The sequence below is a fragment of the Leuresthes tenuis genome, unplaced genomic scaffold (assembly GCF_036924035.1).
Source record: "Leuresthes tenuis unplaced genomic scaffold, fLeuTen1.0.hap1 SCAF_7, whole genome shotgun sequence".
Taxonomy (NCBI): domain Eukaryota; kingdom Metazoa; phylum Chordata; class Actinopteri; order Atheriniformes; family Atherinopsidae; genus Leuresthes; species Leuresthes tenuis.
In genome coordinates, this window is record NW_027325361.1 from 30,250,882 (window position 1) to 30,269,675 (window position 18,794).

Below are 18,794 nucleotides of genomic sequence, written 5' to 3' on the forward strand. Positions count from 1 at the left end.
TTGATCATGTATGGTCTGGCAATACTACCTTTTCTTACCCCTTTGTGAGTAATTATGGCTGGACATTCACACCTACTTGCAGTCGAACAGCTCTGCTCCCGCTTTTGATTATGTTCGGTTGGATATTCGAACCTTTTCTTAACTGCTTTTTACAAACTTTGGTCGGACGTTCACACCTTCTTGCAGCCGAACACCTCCGCTTCCGCTTTTGATGGTATATATTCGGGCATTCGAACCTTTTCTTACCAGCTTTTTACAAACCATGGTTGGACTTTCACATCTTCTTGTAGCCGAACAACTCCGCTCCCCCTATTGATTGTGTAGAGTCGGGTATTTTAACCTTTTCTTACCCACTTTTTACCAACTATGGTCGGACATTCACACCTTCTTACAGCGGAACACCTCCGCTCCCTCTTTTGATGGTGTATGTTTTGGCATTCGAACCTTTTCTTACCCGCTTTTTACAAACTATGCTCGGACATTGAAACCTTCTTGTAGCCGAACACATCCACTCCTTCTTTTGATGATGTATGCTTGGGCATTCAAACCTACTTTTTGCCCGCTTTTCATTAATTTTGGGTGGACATTCACACCTTGTCACAGCCAAACACCTCCGCTCCCTGTTTTGATCATGTATGGTTGGACATTCGCACCTTGTCTCACCCGCTTTTTGCAAACTATGGTCGGCTGTTCACAGCTTCCTCTCCACCATACTTGTATGGTGGGATGTTCACACCCAGTTGCATCCGAAGACCTCCGCCCCCACTTTTGTTGATATTTAGTTGGTCATTCGCAGCTTACCCGCTTTTGGCAAACTATGGCCTTCTTGCAGCCAAACACCTCTGATCTCGCTTTTGATAATGTAAGGTTGGGCATTCAGACCTTGCTTCACCTGCTTTTCACCAAATATAGTCGGACATTCACACCTTCTTGCAGCCGAACACTTCCGCTCCACCTTTTAGTGTTCTATCACACCTTTTTTTCACCGAATTTTATAGATTATGGTTGGAAATTCTCAACCACTCTCATACGAAGACCTCTCCTCCCGCTTTTGTTAATATATTTGAACTTTAGTGAGACATTCACACCTTCTTGCAGCTGAACCACCTCCGCTCCCTGTTTTGATCATGTATGGTCTGGCAATACTACCTTTTCTTGCCCGTTTGTGAGTAATTATGGCTGGACATTCACACCTACTTGCAGCCGAACACTTCCTCTCTCGCTTTTGATGATGTATGGACCGGCATTCTTACCTTTTCTAACACATTTTTCAGAAATTACGGTCGGAGATTCACACCTACTCACAGCCGAACAACTCCGCTCCCGCATTTGATGGTGTGCAGTCGGACATTCTCACCCTTTCTCATCAGCTTTTTGCAAATTATGATCTGACATTCACACCTACTTGCAGTCGAAAAGCTATGCTCCCGCTTTTGATTATGTTTGGTTGGATATTCAAACCTTTTCTTAACTGCTTTTTACAAATTTTTGTTGGACGTTCACACCTTCTTGTAGCCGAACACATCCACTCCTGCTTTTGATGATGTATGGTTGGGCATTCGCACCTTTTTTTTACCCATTTGTCAGGAATAATGGGTGGACATTCACACCTTCTTGCAGCTGAACACCTCCTCTCCCACTTATGATCATGTGCGGTTTGATTTTAGAAAATTTTCTTTCATGTTTTCTAGCAATTATTGATGGACATTTAGACCTTCTTGCAGCTGAACACCTCCGCTCCTGCTTTTGATCACACCTTGTCAGGCATTCGCACCATGTCTTACCCGCTTTTTACAAACTTTAGTCGAACATTTACACCTTTTTGCAGCCGAACACCACCTCTCTCGCTTTTGATGATGTATGGTCCGGCATTCTTTCCTTTTCTAACACATTTTTCAGCAATTATGGTCGGACATTCACACCTACTCAGAGCCGAACACCTCTGCTCCCGCATTTGATGGTGTATAGTCGGGCATTCTCACCCTTTCTCATCAGCTTTTTGCAAATTATGATCTGACATTCACACCTGCTTTTGATAATGTATGGTTGGGCATTCGCACCTTTTTTTACCCATTTTTCAGGAATTATGGGTGGACATTCACACCTTCTTGCAGCTGAACACCTCCTCTCCTTCTTATGATCATGTGCGGATGATATTCGAAAATTTTCTTTCATGTTTTAAAGCAATTATTGATGGACATTCAGAACTTCTTGCAGCTGAACCACTCTGCTCCCGCTTTTGATGGTGTATAGTCGGGCTTTCGAGCCTTTCCTTCCCGGTTTTTACAAATTATGGTTGGACATTCAGACCTTCTTGCAGCCGAACACCTCCGCTCCCTCTTTTGATCATACATTGTCGGGCATTAGCACCTTTTCTTACCCGCTTTTTACAAACCATAGTCGGACTTTCACATCTTTTAGTAGCCGAACAACTCCGCTCCCGCTATTGATTGTGTACAGTCGGGTATTTTAACCTTTTCTTACCTGCTTTTTACCAACTATGGTTGGACATTCACACCTTCTTACAGCGGAACACCTCCGCTCCCTCTTTTGATGGTGTATGTTCGGGCAGTCAAACCTTTTCTTACCTGCTTTTTACAAACTATGGTCAGACATTCAACCCTTCTTGGAGCCGAACACATCCACTCCTGCTTTTGATTATGTATAGTTGGGCATTCGCACCTTTTCTTACCCATTTTTCAGTAATTATGGGTGTACATTCACACCTTCTTGCAGCCAAACACCTCCGCTCCCTCTTTTGATCATACATTTTCGGGCATTCGCACCTTTTCTTACCCGCTTTTTACAAACCATGGTCGGACTTTCACACCTTTTAGTAGCCGAACAACTCCGCACCCGCTACTGATTGTGTACAGTCGGGTATTTTAACCTTTTCTTACCCGTTTTTTACCAACTATGGTCGGACATTCACACCTTCTTACAGCGGAACACCTCCGCTCCCTCCTTTGATGGTGTATGTTCGGGCATTCGAACCTTTTCTTACCCGCTTTTTACAAACTATGGTCAGACGTTCGAACCTTCTTGTAGCCGAACATATCCACTCCTGCTTTTGATGATGTATGGTTGGGCATTCGAACCTACTTGTTGCCCGCTTTTCATTAATTATGGGTGGACATTCACACCTTGTCTCAGCCAAACACCTCCGCTCCCTGTTTTGATCATGTATGGTTTGACATTCGCACCTTTGCTTACCCTCTTTTTATACTGATTGCTCAAGATTAAGTTTTTTTTTTCTCAAACTACAAAATTTTTTTAATTGTTGAAACTTGATTTGAAGTGCATAAATAAGGAAGACAAACAGTTTTAAGTCAGGCTGATAGCAATTAATTTTATAGCAAAATCTTTATTTCGTCATTTGTCGAGAGATGCTTATTGCTGAAGAAGTTCTTTCTCATTCTACAAAGTACAACGTTGTTTATCATTGAAACTTGATTAGACATGAATAAATATGAAGTACAAAGCAATCTTAACATGGTTTGAGTTAAGGAATTCGTTTTATAGGAGAATCCGAATTCGTGCATAACTCGTAAAATAGAGCTTATTTTCGGATTCCTGAAGAATGAGTCTGGTTCTTTCTCATAATACAAAGTTTGTTGTTTATTGTTGAAACTTCATCAGACCGTTAGATATAGTCGGACTCACCTCGACGCACGGCTTGGGATCTGGAACCAGTACTCTTGAGAGGGGTTGGACTCTGTTCCACTCTGGAGTTGCCCGTGGTGAGAGGCGCAGAGCAGGTGTGGGCATACTTATTGCCCCCCGGCTGTGTGCCAGTACATTGGGGTTTACCCCAGTGAACGAGAGGGTAGCCTCCCTCCGCCTTTGGGTGGGGGGACGAGTCCTGACTGTTGTTTGTGCCTATGCGCCAAACAGCAGTTCAGAGTACCTACCCTTTTTGGAGTCTCTGGGGGAGGCACTGGAGAATGCTCCTACCGGAGACTCCCTCATTCTGCTGGGGGACTTCAATGCTCACGTGGGCAATGACAGTGAGACCTGGAGGGGTGTGATTGGGAGGAACGGCCCACCCGATCTGAATCAGAGTGGTGTTATGTTGTTGGACTTCTGTGCCAGTCATAGACTGTCCATAACGAACACCATGTTCAGGCATAAGGGTGTCCATATGTGCACTTGGCACCAGGACACCCTTGGCCGCAGTTCGATGATCGACTTTGTGGTTGTATCATCGGACTTGCGGCCGTATGTCCTGGACACTCGGGTGAAGAGAGGGGCGGAGCTGTCAACTGATCACCACCTGGTGGTGAGTTGGCTCCGCTGGTGGGGGAGGATGCCGATCAGACCTGGCAGGCCCAAACGTATTGTGAGGGTCTGCTGGGAGCGTTTGTCAGAATCCCCCGTCAGAAGGAGCTTTAACTCCCACCTCCGGCAGAGCTTCAACCATATTTGAGGTGGGGGACATTGAGTCCGAATGGGCCATGTTCCGTGACTCCATTGCCGAGGCAGCTGGTCGGAGTTGTGGCCGTAAGGTGGTCGGTGCCTGTCGTGGCGGCAACCCTCGAACCTGCTGGTGGACACCAGTGGTGTGGGAAGCCGTCAAGCTGAAGAAGGAGTCCTATCGGGCCTTTTTGGCCAGTGGGACCCTGGAAGAAGCTGATAGGTACCGACGGGCCAGACGGGCCGCGGCTTCGGCGGTTGCTGAGGCAAAAACTCGGGCCTGGGAGGAGTTCGGTGAGACCATGGAGAACGATTTCCGGACGGCCTCGAAAAGATTCTGGTCCACCATCCGGCGTCTCAGGGGGGGGAAGCGGCTCACAGTCAACACTGTTTACAGTGCGGACGGGGCTTTGCTGACCTCAACTAGGGATGTTGTGAGTCGGTGGGGGGAGTACTTCGAGGAAGTCCTCAATCCTACCAACACGTGCTCGGAAGAGGCAGAGTCGGAGAGCTCGGAGACGGGGCCTCCCATTTCTGGGGCTGAGGTTGCCGAGGTGGTTAAAAAGCTCCTCGGTGGCAAGGCCCCGGGGGTGGATGAGGTCCGTCCTGAGTTTCTCAAGGCTCTGGATGTTGTAGGGCTGTCTTGGCTGACACGCCTCTGCAGTATCGCGTTGACATCGGGGACAGTGCCTCTGGACTGGCAGATTGGGGTGGTGGGACCCCTCTTTAAAAAGGGGGACCGGAGGGTGTGTTCCAACTATAGGGGTATCACACTCCTCAGCCTCCCTGGTAAGGTCTATTCGGGGGTATTGGAGAGGAGGATCCGTCGGATAATCGAGCCTCGGATTCAGGAGATGCAGTGTGGCTTTCGTCCTGGCCGTGGAACAGTGGACCAGCTCTATACCCTCGGCAGGATCCTGGAGGGTGCATGGGAGTTCGCCCAACCAGTCTACATGTGTTTTGTGGACTTGGAGAAAGCGTTCGACCGTGTCCCTCGTGGAGTCCTGTGGGGGGTGCTCCGGGAATATGGAGTGCCGGACCCCTTGATAGGGGCCGTTCGGTCTCTGTATGACCGGTGCCAGAGTTTGGTCCGCATTGCCGGCAGTAAGTCGGATACGTTTCCGGTGAGAGTTGGACTCCGTCAGGGCTGCCCTTTGTCACCGATTCTGTTCCTAACTTTTATGGACAGAATTTCTAGGCGGAGCCAGGGCGTTGAGGGTGTCCCATTTGGCGACCTCAGAATCGGGTCTCTGCTTTTTGCAGATGATGTGGTTCTGTTAGCGTCGTCAGGCCGTGACCTTCAGCTCTCACTGGAGTGATTCGCAGCCGAGTATGAAGCGGCTGGGATGAGAATCAGCACCTCCAAATCCGAGACTATGGTTCTCAGCCGGAAAAGGGTGGAATGCTCTCTCCGGGTCGGGAATGAGATCCTTCCCCAAGAGGAGGAGTTCAAGTATCTCGGGGTCTTGTTCACGAGTGACGGACGAATGGAGCGGGAGATTGACGGGCGGATCGGTGCGGCGCCTGCAGTGTTGCAGGCTCTGCACCGACCCGTCGTTGTGAAGAGGGAGCTGAGCCAGAAGGCTAAGCTCTCTACTTACTGGTCAATCTACGTTCCCATCCTCACCTATGGTCACGAGTTGTGGGTAGTGACCGAAAGAACAAGATCGCGAATACAAGCGGCCGAAATGGGTTTCCTCCGCAGGGTGTCTGGGCTCTCCCTTAGAGATAGGGTGAGAAGCTCAGTCATCCGGGAGGGGCTCGGAGTAGAACCGCTGCTCCTCCGCATTGAGAGGAGTCAGATGAGGTGGCTCGGGCATCTGGTTAGGATGCCCCCTGGGCGCCTCCCTGGGGAGGTGTTCCGGGCACGTCCCACTGGGAGGAGACCCCGGGGGAGACCCAGGACACGTTGGAGAGACTATGTCTCTCGGCTGGCCTGGGAACGCCTCGGGGTCCCCCCGGAAGAGCTGGAGGAAGTGGCCGGGGACAGAGACGTCTGGGTTTCTCTGCTCAAGCTGCTGCCCCCGCGACCCGACCCCCGGATAAGCGGCAGATGATGGATGGATGGATGGATATATCCTCCACCAACCAGACTTACAACCCCCGACTAGGGTAGCAGAATTTCTAAGCATCTGTACCCCAAAACTACTATCAAAAATATATAAATTATTGTCTAAGATAGATGACACAATGTCTCTTCCATCCTCAAAATGGGAGGCAGATTTATCCATCAGTTCTGGTCATAGTTTCTAACCACAAATATGTTTGAACACCTTCATAAAGACTCGAAATCCTAATTTACAGCTCATACAATACAAAATCCTTCATAGAACACACTATACAGGACAAAGGATGTTCAGGATGGGTCTAACACACTCAAACATCTGCTCACATTGCACAGATAACACACCTGATGATTATGCACACGCTTTGTGGTTTTTCTGCGCCTGTCCAGAAGTTCTGGCTTGAAGTCTGTGAGGACCTATCAACATGGCTAAAGTGTAGCATCCCTGCATGCCCCACACTGTGCATACTGGGTGACTTAGACAACATCACCATGGAAATTAACTCAGCACACATGGTTGTCACAGTGTTATGTATCGCAAAGAAAACTATTCTCATGAACTGGAAAGCGAAGAACAATCTGTGTTTTAACCAGTTTAGAAATTTTCTTTTAGATTATATTAGCATGGAAACAATGTCTGCCTCCTCAAAACATCAATTGGCTGAATTTCATTCTCTCTAGTCCCCTCTGATTAGTTTTATCACATAGTGGTGGTGGTGGGTTGCTGGGTGATGGTGGGTCTCAGGCCCGGGCTGCTGCGACTGGTGTGACCGGGTGGTTTGTTTGTTTGTTTTTTGATGTTGTTTGTTTGTTTTTTGTAGAGGTCCTCCTGGGTGGGGTTGGGTTGAGTGGGGTGGGGCGGGATTGGTACCTTCTGGGGGTACAGTAGCTCCCGGAATATGGTCGCTGCAGGCCCCGAGCCTGGTGGACATCAGGCCCTCCTGCCCATTGTTGGCTCCCAGGTAGCGGGGATGCCTATTGCAGCCAGTCCCTGGCTGCCCTCTCTGGGGGAGAGTAGCTCCCCCGGAATATATCCCCATACCCCTCTCCCTTCTGGCTCCTGTACACAGCACACACTCACACATGAAGGGTTTTGGGGGCGTGTGTGTTCGGTGGGGTGTAGTGGATGGGGCCACGTAGGTGGTCCCCTTTGGTTGCACTCTGCAGTTCCCTGCCCCTGTTTTAATTACACCTTAGACATTACTACTTATCAAACACACTCACACACACACATTAGGTCTTGGGGGGTGGTTACACTGAGTGGCATCTGGTGGGCGGGGCTCTTTGGGTATGTAGGCTGCCCAGAGTGCCGCGCTCCCAGTTCTACAAGTTTGGCTGCCCCTCAATTTTAATTGCTCACTATTAGAAAATATTGAAGAGCCAGAAGGGTGAGGGGAGGGGTCTTCTTCGCACACCCCTGCTTCCTGGTGTCTGCTCGGGGCAGGAGGGGCCAGGAGGATTAATTAATTGTTCTGCTGGTTCGGGGTCTGTGGTGGCTGGGGGGTTGCTGGCCTCCTGGTGTGCCCGCTGCACTACACCCAAGCAGAGTCGAGGGAGGTAGGATGTGTGGATGTGTGGATGTATGGGACGTGAAAGTGTGTGTGGTAATGATTGGGCCTGGATCTGGGACTTGCTGTCGCCTGGCCTGCCTGTGTTTCTCCCGATGGGGCATCAGCGTTGCCTCTCCCCACTGCTCGCGACTTCACCCACCTGTGGGCACGTCTTGACTCCCAGGGCACTTGGCCCGGGGCGCTGGGGCAGGCGCTGACCCACTTTGTGGCTGTCTGGGGCGCTTGGCCCTCCTGGGTATTGGGTGGGGCCTCTGCCGGGGGGTTTGGGGGCGCTCGGGCTCCTGGGGCCCAGGTCCAGTGCACGGCCCATGTCTGGGAGGCTGGGGCCTGGCGGGGTCGGTGGGCTGTTACCCCTGGTTCCCGAAGTGCCTCTGCCCTATGCTTATGGGGGCTCTTTCCGGGGGCTTCCTCTGCAGTCTTCTGGGTGGATGCGTGGTTGCCCCTGCGGTGGGCTGCCTGGGTTCTGTGCTCTGTGGGGGCTGCTGGTGGCCTGGGTCTTGTGGCCCTCTCTGCCTGCTTCTGATTGCTTGGGGGGGGGGCTGTGGATTGTGGCCCTGTACGCTTATACACTCATAACTAAGTACGGTTATCATGTAGGTCCTGTGCCATGGGTGTTGCATGTTCTCACACACACACACACACATTCATTAGTCCAGTAGCATGGTCACTAAGCAGTTGATGTATTATCATGTCGTCTCAGGTCATCTATATCCACAGCTGTGTTGTATGCGATTGCCGCTTCTTGTGCTTGTTTTTGTTTGTTTGTGTGTTTGTTTTTTCTCTGCTTGTCTGCTTTCAGGTGCTCCTGGTGGCGCTAAGGCTGGATTCCCCTCATAGGCCATGGATTGTTGTCTGTTTTGTTTTTTACAGGTGTAGCAGCTGGTTGTCTGGTTTTTGTTTCTATTTTTGTTCTGTTTCCTCTTCTTTCCTCTTCTTCTTTCCTTGTCCCCCGGTCCGGTTCAGTTCAGTTCATGTCATATATTGTAAACAGAAATAAATAAATGGGCATCAAGGGGAGCTTTACATTTATAAAACTTCCCTTGGCAAAACAAATCTGTTTGGCATCAAAGGTATTCAGACTACAATTCTTCTGACATAATGCTGAACAGGACAAGGGGAAAAAAAAGTAAAGAAGACAGTTCTGCCGAAAGCCAGGGATAGACCTGTTCTAAGTTCTATACTTTTTAAAAGGGGCGTGTTTATCAACTATGGAATTAGAAGATTTACAAAAATGGTCAAGTGCTAGATCTTCATCTGGGATTTTAACAGTGTCATATAACTATTCAACAGATCAGTTAAAAAAAAGCCTGCTCATGGAGATGTTTCAGGATCTGGATACCAAGCGTGGACCTAATGTTTTCATTTTTGCAATTCTGATACAGGCTATTGAGCAGTGATAACTAACACCAAGTTCAGATACTGCGGATTTTCTACCTTTGATTTGTTAAGATTGAGCCAATCAGGGACAACCTTGAAGGATCTCTTTGGTTTTGTAGGATCAGTAATTACCTGAGAAAGGTTGATATTGGTACACACCTTTTTTAAATGATCAGAGGCAGAGTTCAACTTGTTTAAATTAAAATTGCCACACAGAGATTGGGTTTAGGCCACATGCACACAGAATGACATCAACAAATATAAGAAATATTAAACATTTACACATAGATTTTTGAATATATGTAGAGGAATGATACTTTGAAATGTGCTCATTGCGGAGTTATGATCAGTTGAGTAATGAAGGTTGAACTATTCTGGGAAAGAGGTTCTATTCCCAGCATCATGATGGACACTCCTGATATAGAAGGTTTCGCTAACGCATTGGAATTGTTTTACTATTTTCATATGCATGTGCAATGAAGAATTGCTTGCTGCTGATAAATGCAAAGAAGAACAGCTTACACATAGATGCTCACATATAGGCTGCTGAATGCAATGAAGACCTGCTTATCAAGCAAAGTTCAATGTCAATGTGTAATATTCAATTAGGATTTGCAAAACAGTGAAGTTAAACAATGAATGGGTCCATAGTCGGTATGAGAAGACTACAGGAATATTTACCTGGGTGTACGTTCAAACAGAGATGAGAAAATTGCGATAAATAATTGTTTGTTTGTTTGTTAGTATGTATAGGAATGTTATGTGTATAAACTGTGTTGAGTTATAGTTACTCAGTAGTGTCTCAGTGAAACAACCGACGGGGGAAGCCTTGCGGTGACAACAAAAGCAGTGTTTTACTGATCAGTCAAGTTGCTCCAGTGTACTCCATACAAACTGGTTGGCTGCTGAAGGGATAGAAAATGGGGAATACTTGTTTTAAAGCAAACAAGGAATTAGATGGGAAAAATACATGTTTTAACGGGACCCAGACAATATTAAATACTCAGACAGATGGGAGAAGAAGTGTAGTTTTGTAGGAAATCACAAAATTATTACATAGAATTAGTGAAATCAATTGAAGAATGCCTTTCTGAAGAGCTATTTACCACAGATGAGCAGCTTTGCGACCAAGCACATTGTAGATCGCTTTACTGCCAAAATGATCTAATTTAATGGATTGGTTTAGACATGCATAACAGCATTTTAAGAACAAAGAGAGAAACAGAAAGGGACAACGCTTCATGGTGGAAGGTGATGTATAAATAACTGTGTATATGATGAAGGGGGTGGCAACACCCATTCCGAAATCCCGCCATTCCGACATCCCGCTATTCCGACATCCCACCATTCCGACATACCACCATTCCGACATGCAAACGTCCCACCATTCCGACATCCCACCATTGCGACATCCCGCTATTCTGACGTTCAAATGTCCCATCATTCCGACAAGGCTTTCCGTATAAGGAAATGTGTGTTACTCAACAGGTGAGTCCCTTCTTTCTGTTCATGCAATTTATATGTTTAACACATGTTTATAGACAAGCGTTATTAAAAACACAAAGTCTCGGCAACTGGAGGAGGAGAAGCAGTCCGTGGTGGTTTTCAATCACACACTCCAATGCCACTTGTTTTAACTTCCGAAAATTTAATCCAGGAAAAAAAGGCTTACAAACATGGACCAAAACGGCTCCATAACACGCACAAGAATCCAAAAGAAACGAAAGTTAACTAAAAGAAAGCAAATAAACAGTATGAAGTGGTCAAAATTGGTTTTACGCATGCCTATGTGCGTCTGGCACATGCGTCTTCGGGCTCTCCCACGTTGGTTTGTGGATGAAAGCTATATGTTCAGCTGTAATGTCATGTAAAAACAATCTCTACATGACATTTACTCCCAGGTGTGACCAGTTAGGTCCTTAAGATATCAACAGGCTGTATAAAGCTACAACCGTTGCGGCTGTGTGTTTGTGCCAAATGCGCAAAGCCCATCCGCGCTTCCCAAAATTGGAGTGAGTACTCATAAATCACGTGAATAACATGAATAAACGGTTTTACTGAATTTTGTTGTGTTTTATACGTTCTATGCTGTCATTTCTCTCTTCTCCTATTGGCAAGGCAAGGCAGAGTGCTCGCAACTGTGTCCTGTGCAGTAGCCGTGATATCTGTAATTGCAATTATTACTTTTGCATATGATGACAGCGTGCAAAAGACGCATGGGCTCTGTGGAGAGCTCCGCTCCAGCTGGCTGCTGTGACAGCTCACTGACACTGTATTTCTGCTTAATCAGTTTCAGTCTCGCCAGAGTTACATTAATATCTGTATTTTTATATTTGAAATTCAGGGGATTTTGATAATAGATTATTAAAGTTTGTTTGCGAGGCTGTGGCCTCTGCATGTGCAAAGCTTGTGCGCCAAACTTTAGGGCGTATTTGCGCCGGCATATCATTAGTGCAAAATGTTTTGGGTAAAAAATAGGCTATTAAAAGGAACTGTCGGAATGGCGGTATGTTAAAAAAAAAAAAAAAAACATACCGCCATTCCGACCATAGGAGGAAAAAAGTGTCGGAATGGTGGGACGTTTGATAAAAAATTAAGTGTCGCCATTCCGACAATTGGAGACCCATGTCGGAATGGCGAGATGTCGGAATGGCAGCATGTAACCATGATGAAGGAGAGCACTTACGATGCTGGGAATGATGCCAGCAATGAACAGAGAAGAAGATTCAGTGTCATCAATCTGCATTACGTGCCTCTAATGAGGGGGTGAATATAGAATCCTCAACGATTACAACGTCTCTGGGAACTGTGACAACAACAAGGTTTAAACCATTTTGATATATATTGTAACCTATTGGCTAAGGAATAGTGCTGAAAATGAGGTAAATCTAATCCACCACTGTCCTTGGTCTTCTGTAGGGTTTTTAAACTAATACGTGGTGGTTTGTTTTTCCACAGAAATTTGGAGATGCATGAATCTAGTGACTTAAACCAAGTAGCAGATGGTTTTATGGGGATCATTGAGAACAAATAGTTAACTTTTGGTAGTATCATCATTTTAATGGTTGTAACTCTCCCCATAAGTGATATAGGTAAGGACTTCCAACGAGAGAGATCGTCCTCTACTGTCTTTAATAATTGCACATAATTTAGCTTTGTTAGCTCTGAGAGCCTGGAGGAAATGTTTATGCCTAAATATCTAATATTTCCTGACTGTAAAGTGATCGCAGGTATATTATGGACCCGACAGTTAATGGGCAGAACTGTGGTCTTAGACCAGTTGATAGAGTAGTCAGAAAGTGTTGAGAATTTATTTATGAGTGTGATCGTGTGAGTGAGAGACGTCTGTGAGTTCTGAAGGAAAAGTAATACATCATCAGCATAAAGACTTATTTTATGCTCAATATTTTGGGATTAATTACTCACAAACGGGTAAGAAAAGGTAGTATTGCCAGACCATACATGATCAAAAAAGGGAGCGGAGGTCGTTCAGCTGCAAGAAGGTGTGAATGTCCAACTAAAGTTTATAAAAAGCGGGTAAGACAAGGTGCGAATGCCCGACAATGCATGATCAAAAGAGGGAGCGGAAGTTTTCGGCTGCAAGAAGGTCTGAATGTCCTCCCATAATTCCTGAAAAATGGGTAAAAAAAGGGTGCGAATGCCAAACCATACATCATCAAAAGCAGGAGTGGATGTGTTCGGCTAGAAGAAGGTTTGAATGTCCGACCATAGTTTGTAAAAAGCGGGTAAGAAAAGGTTCGAATGCCCAAACATAGACCATCAAAAGAGGGAGCGGAGGTGTTCCGCTGTAAGAAGGTGTAAATGTCCGACCATAGTTGGTAAAAAGCGGGTAAGAAAAGGTTAAAATACCCGACTGTACACAATCAATAGCAGGAGCGGAGTTGTTCGGCTACAAGAAGGTGTGAAAGTCCGACCAAAGTTTGTAAAAAGCAGTTAAGAAAAGGTTCGAATATCCAACCAAACATAATCAAAAGCGGGAGCAGAGCTGTTCGACTGCAAGTAGGTGTGAATGTCAGATCATAATTTGCAAAAAGCTGATGAGAAAGGGTGAGAATGCCCGGCTATACACCATCAAATGCGGGAGCGGAAGTGTTCGGCTGTGAGTAGGTGTGAATGTCCGACCATAATTGCTGAAAAAAGTGTTAGAAGAGACTAGAATGCCGGACAATACATCATCAAAAGCGGGAGAGGTGGTGTTCGGCTGCAAGTAATTATGGGTGGACATTCACACCTTCTTGCAGCTGAACAACTCCTCTCCCGCTTATGATCATGTGCGGTTTGATATTCGAAAATTTTCTTTCATGTTTTAAAGCAATTATTGATGGACATTCAAATATTCTTGCAGCCGAAAACCTCCGCTCCCTCTTTTGATCATACATTGTCGGGCATTCGCACCTTATCTTACCCGCTTTTTACAAACTATAGTCAGACATTCACACCTTGCAGCTGAACCACCTCCGCTCCCTGTTTTGATCATGTATGGTCTGGCAATACTACCTTTTCTTACCCGTTTGTGAGTAATTAATCCCAAAATATTGAGCATAAAATAAGTCTTTATGCTGATGATGTATTACTTTTCCTTCAGAACTCACAGACGTCTCTCAGTCACACGATCACACTCATAAATAAATTCTCAGCACTTTCTGACTACTCTATCAACTGGTCTAAGACCACAGTTCTGCCCATTAACTGTAGGGTCCATAATATACCTGCGATCACTTTACAGTCAGGAAATATTAGATATTTAGGCATAAACATTTCCTCCAGGCTCTCAGAGCTAACAAAGCTAAATTATGTGCAATTATTAAAGACAGTAGAGGACGGTCTCTCGTTGGAAGTCCTTACCTATATCACTTATGGGGAGAGTTACATCCATTAAAATGATGATACTACCAAAAGTTAACTATTTGTTCTCAATGATCCCCATAAAACCAACTGCTACTTGGTTTAAGTCACTAGATTCATGCATCTCCAAATATCTGTGGAAAAACAAACCACCACGTATTAGTTTAAAAACCCTACAGAAGACCAAGGACAGTGGTGGATTAGATTTACCTCATTTTCAGCACTATTCCTTAGCCAATAGGTTACAATATATATCAAAATGGTTTAAACCTTGTTGTTGTCACAGTTCCCAGAGACGTTGTAATCGTTGAGGATTCTATATTCACCCCCTCATTAGAGGCACGTAATGCAGATTGATGACACTGAATCTTCTTCTCTGTTCATTGCTGGCATCATTCCCAGCATCGTAAGTGTTCGTGGCATTGTTAGCCTCTTCTTCTGGATCTTGATATCGAGAATCCTTTTGTATTTCTGGTTTGTCAGTCCTCTGTCTTCGTTCACCGGAGTCTTTGTCTTTTTGTCCTTGAGTTTGGTGATTTTTTCTTCTTTTGATGCCTTGACACAATGTGACAGGTGATACCATGTGGGAGATCCTGTAACTTGGACTGCTGTCCCTGTGCTGCGAAATGGCTGTGCTGCTCAAATGGTCTCTCCTTCATCATGGTTACATGCTGCCATTCCGACATCTCGCCATTCCGACATGGGTCTCCAATTGTCGGAATGGCGACACTTAATTTTTTATCAAACGTCCCACCATTCCGACACTTTTTTCCTCCTATGGTCGGAATGGCGGTATGTTTTTTGTTTTTTTTAACATACCGCCATTCCGACAGTTCCTTTTAATAGCCTATTTTTTACCCAAAACATTTTGCACTAATGATATGCCGGCGCAAATACGCCCTAAAGTTTGGCGCACAAGCTTTGCACATGCAGAGGCCACAGCCTCGCAAACAAACTTTAATAATCTATTATCAAAATCCCCTGAATTTCAAATATAAAAATACAGATATTAATGTAACTCTGGCGAGACTGAAACTGATTAAGCAGAAATACATTGTCAGTGAGCTTACACAGCAGCCAGCTGGAGCGGAGCTCTCCACAGAGCCCATGCGTCTTTTGCACGCTGTCATCATATGCAAAAGTAATAATTGCAATTACAGATATCACGGCTACTGCACAGGACACAGTTGCGAGCACTCTGCCTTGCCTTGCCAATAGGAGAAGAGAGAAATGACAGCATAGAACGTATAAAACACAACAAAATTCAGTAAAAACGTTTATTCATGTTATTCACGTGATTTATGAGTACTCACTCCAATTTTGGGAAGCGCGGATGGGCTTTGCGCATTTGGCACAAACACACAGCCGCAACGGTTGTAGCTTTATACAGCCTGTTGATATCTTAAGGACCTAACTGGTCACACCTGGGAGTAAATGTCATGTAGAGATTGTTTTTACATGACATTACAGCTGAACATATAGCTTTCATCCACAAACCAACGTGGGAGAGCCCGAAGTGGCATGTGCCAGACGCACATAGGCATGCGTAAAACCAATTTTGACCACTTCATACTGTTTATTTGCTTTCTTTTAGTTAACTTTCGTTTCTTTTGGATTCTTGTGCGTGTTATGGAGCCGTTTTGGTCCATGTTTGTAAGCCTTTTTTTCCTGGATTAAATTTTCGGAAGTTGAAACAATAGCGGGATGTCGGAATGGCGGGATTTTGGAATGGGTGTTGCCACCCCCTTCATCATATACACAGTTATTTATACATCACCTTCCACCATGAAGAGTTGTCCCTTTTTGTTTCTCTCTTTGTTCTTAAAATGCTGTTATGCATGTCTAAACCAATCCATTAAATTAGATCATTTTGGCAGTAAAGCGATCTACAATGTGCTTGGTCGCAAAGCTGCTCATCTGTGGTAAACAGCTCTTCAGAAAGGCATTCTTCAATTGATTTCACTAATTCTATGTAATAATTTTGTGATTTCCTACAAAACTACACTTCTTCTCCCATCTGTCTGAGTATTTAATATTGTCTGGGTCCCGTTAAAACATGTATTTTTCCCATCTAATTCCTTGTTTGCTTTAAAAGAAGTATTCCCCATTTTCTATCCCTTCAGTAGCCAACCAGTTTGTATGGAGTACACTGGAGCAACTTGACTGATCAGTAAAACACTGCTTTTGTTGTCACCGCAAGGCTTCCCCCGTCGGTTGTTTCAATGAGACACTACTGAGTAACTATAACTCAACACAGTTTATACACATAACATTCCTATACATACTAACAAACAAACAAACAATTATTTATCGCAATTTTCTCATCTCTGTTTGAACGTACACCCAGGTAAATATTCCTGTAGTCTTCTCATACCGACTATGGACCCATTCATTGTTTAACTTCACTGTTTTGCAAATCCTAATTGAATATTACACATTGACATTGAACTTTACTTGATAAGCAGGTCTTCATTGCATTCAGCAGCCTATATGTGAGCATCTATGTGTAAGCTGTTCTTCTTTGCATTTATCAGCAGCAAGCAATTCTTCATTGCACATGCATATGAAAATAGTAAAACAATTCCAATGCGTTAGCGAAACCTTCTATATCAGGAGTGTCCATCATGATGCTGGGAATAGAACCTCTTTCCCAGAATAGTTCAACCTTCATTACTCAACTGATCATAACTCCGCAATGAGCACATTTCAAAGTATCATTCCTCTACATATATTCAAAAATCTATGTGTAAATGTTTAATATTTCTTATATTTGTTGATTTCATTCTGTGTGCATGTGGCCTAAACCCAATCTCTGTGTGGCAATTTTAATTTAAACAAGTTGGATATAGATGACCTGAGACGACATGATAATACATCAACTGCTTAATGACCATGCTACTGGACTAATGAATGTGTGTGTGTGTGTGTGAGAACATGCAACACCCATGGCACAGGACCTACATGATAACCGTGCTTAGTTATGAGTGTATAAGCGTACAGGGCCACAATCCACAGCCCCCCCCCAAGCAATCAGAAGCAGGCAGAGAGGGCCACAAGACCCAGGCCACCAGCAGCCCCCACAGAGCACAGAACCCAGGCAGCCCACCGCAGGGGCAACCACGCATCCACCCAGAAGACTGCAGAGGAAGCCCCCGGAAAGAGCCCCCATAAGCATAGGGCAGAGGCACTCCGGGAACCAGGGGCAACAGCCCACCGACCCCGCCAGGCCCCAGCCGCCCAGACATGGGCCGTGCACTGGACCTGGGCCCCAGGAGCCCGAGCGCCCCCAAACCCCCCGGCAGAGGCCCCACCCAATACCCAGGAGGGCCAAGCGCCCCAGACAGCCACAAAGTGGGTCAGCGCCTGCCCCAGCGCCTGCCCCAGCGCCCCGGGCCAAGTGCCCTGGGAGTCAAGACGTGCCCACAGGTGGGTGAAGTCGCGAGCAGTGGGGAGAGGCAATGCTGATGCCCCATCGGGAGAAACACAGGCAGGCCAGGCGACAGCAAGTCCCAGATCGAGGCCCAATCATTACCACACACACTTTCACGTCCCATACATCCACACATCCACACATCCTACCTCCCTCGACTCTGCTGGGGTGTAGTGCAGCGGGCACACCAGGAGGCCAGCAACCCCCCAGCCACCACAGACCCCGAACCAGCAGAACAATTAATTAATCCTCCTGGCCCCTCCTGCCCCGAGCAGACACCAGGAAGCAGGGGTGTGCGAAGAAGACCCCTCCCCTCACCCTTCTGGCTCTTCAATATTTTCTAATAGTGAGCAATTAAAATTGAGGGGCAGCCAAACTTGTAGAACTGGGAGCGCGGCACTCTGGGCAGCCTACATACCCAAAGAGCCCCGCCCACCAGATGCCACTCAGTGTAACCACCCCCCAAGACCTAATGTGTGTGTGTGAGTGTGTTTGATAAGTAGTAATGTCTAAGGTGTAATTAAAACAGGGGCAGGGAACTGCAGAGTGCAACCAAAGGGGACCACCTACGTGGCCCCATCCACTACACCCCACCGAACACACACGCCCCCAAAACCCTTCATGTGTGAGTGTGTGCTGTGTACAGGAGCCAGAAGGGAGAGGGGTATGGGGATATATACCGGGGGAGCTACTCTCCCCCAGAGAGGGCAGCCAGGGACTGGCTGCAATAGGCATCCCCGCTACCTGGGAGCCAACAATGGGCAGGAGGGCCTGATGTCCACCAGGCTCGGGGCCTGCAGCGACCATATTCCGGGAGCTACTGTACCCCCAGAAGGTACCCATCCCGCCCCACCCCACTCAACCCAACCCCACCCAGGAGGACCTCTACAAAAAACAAAAAAACAACATCAAAAAACAAACAAACAAACCACCCGGTCACACCAGTCGCAGCAGCCCGGGCCTGAGACCCACCATCACCCAGCAACCCACCACCACCACTATGTGATAAAACTAATCAGAGGGGACCAGAGAGAATGAAATTCAGCCAATTGATGTTTTGAGGAGGCAGACA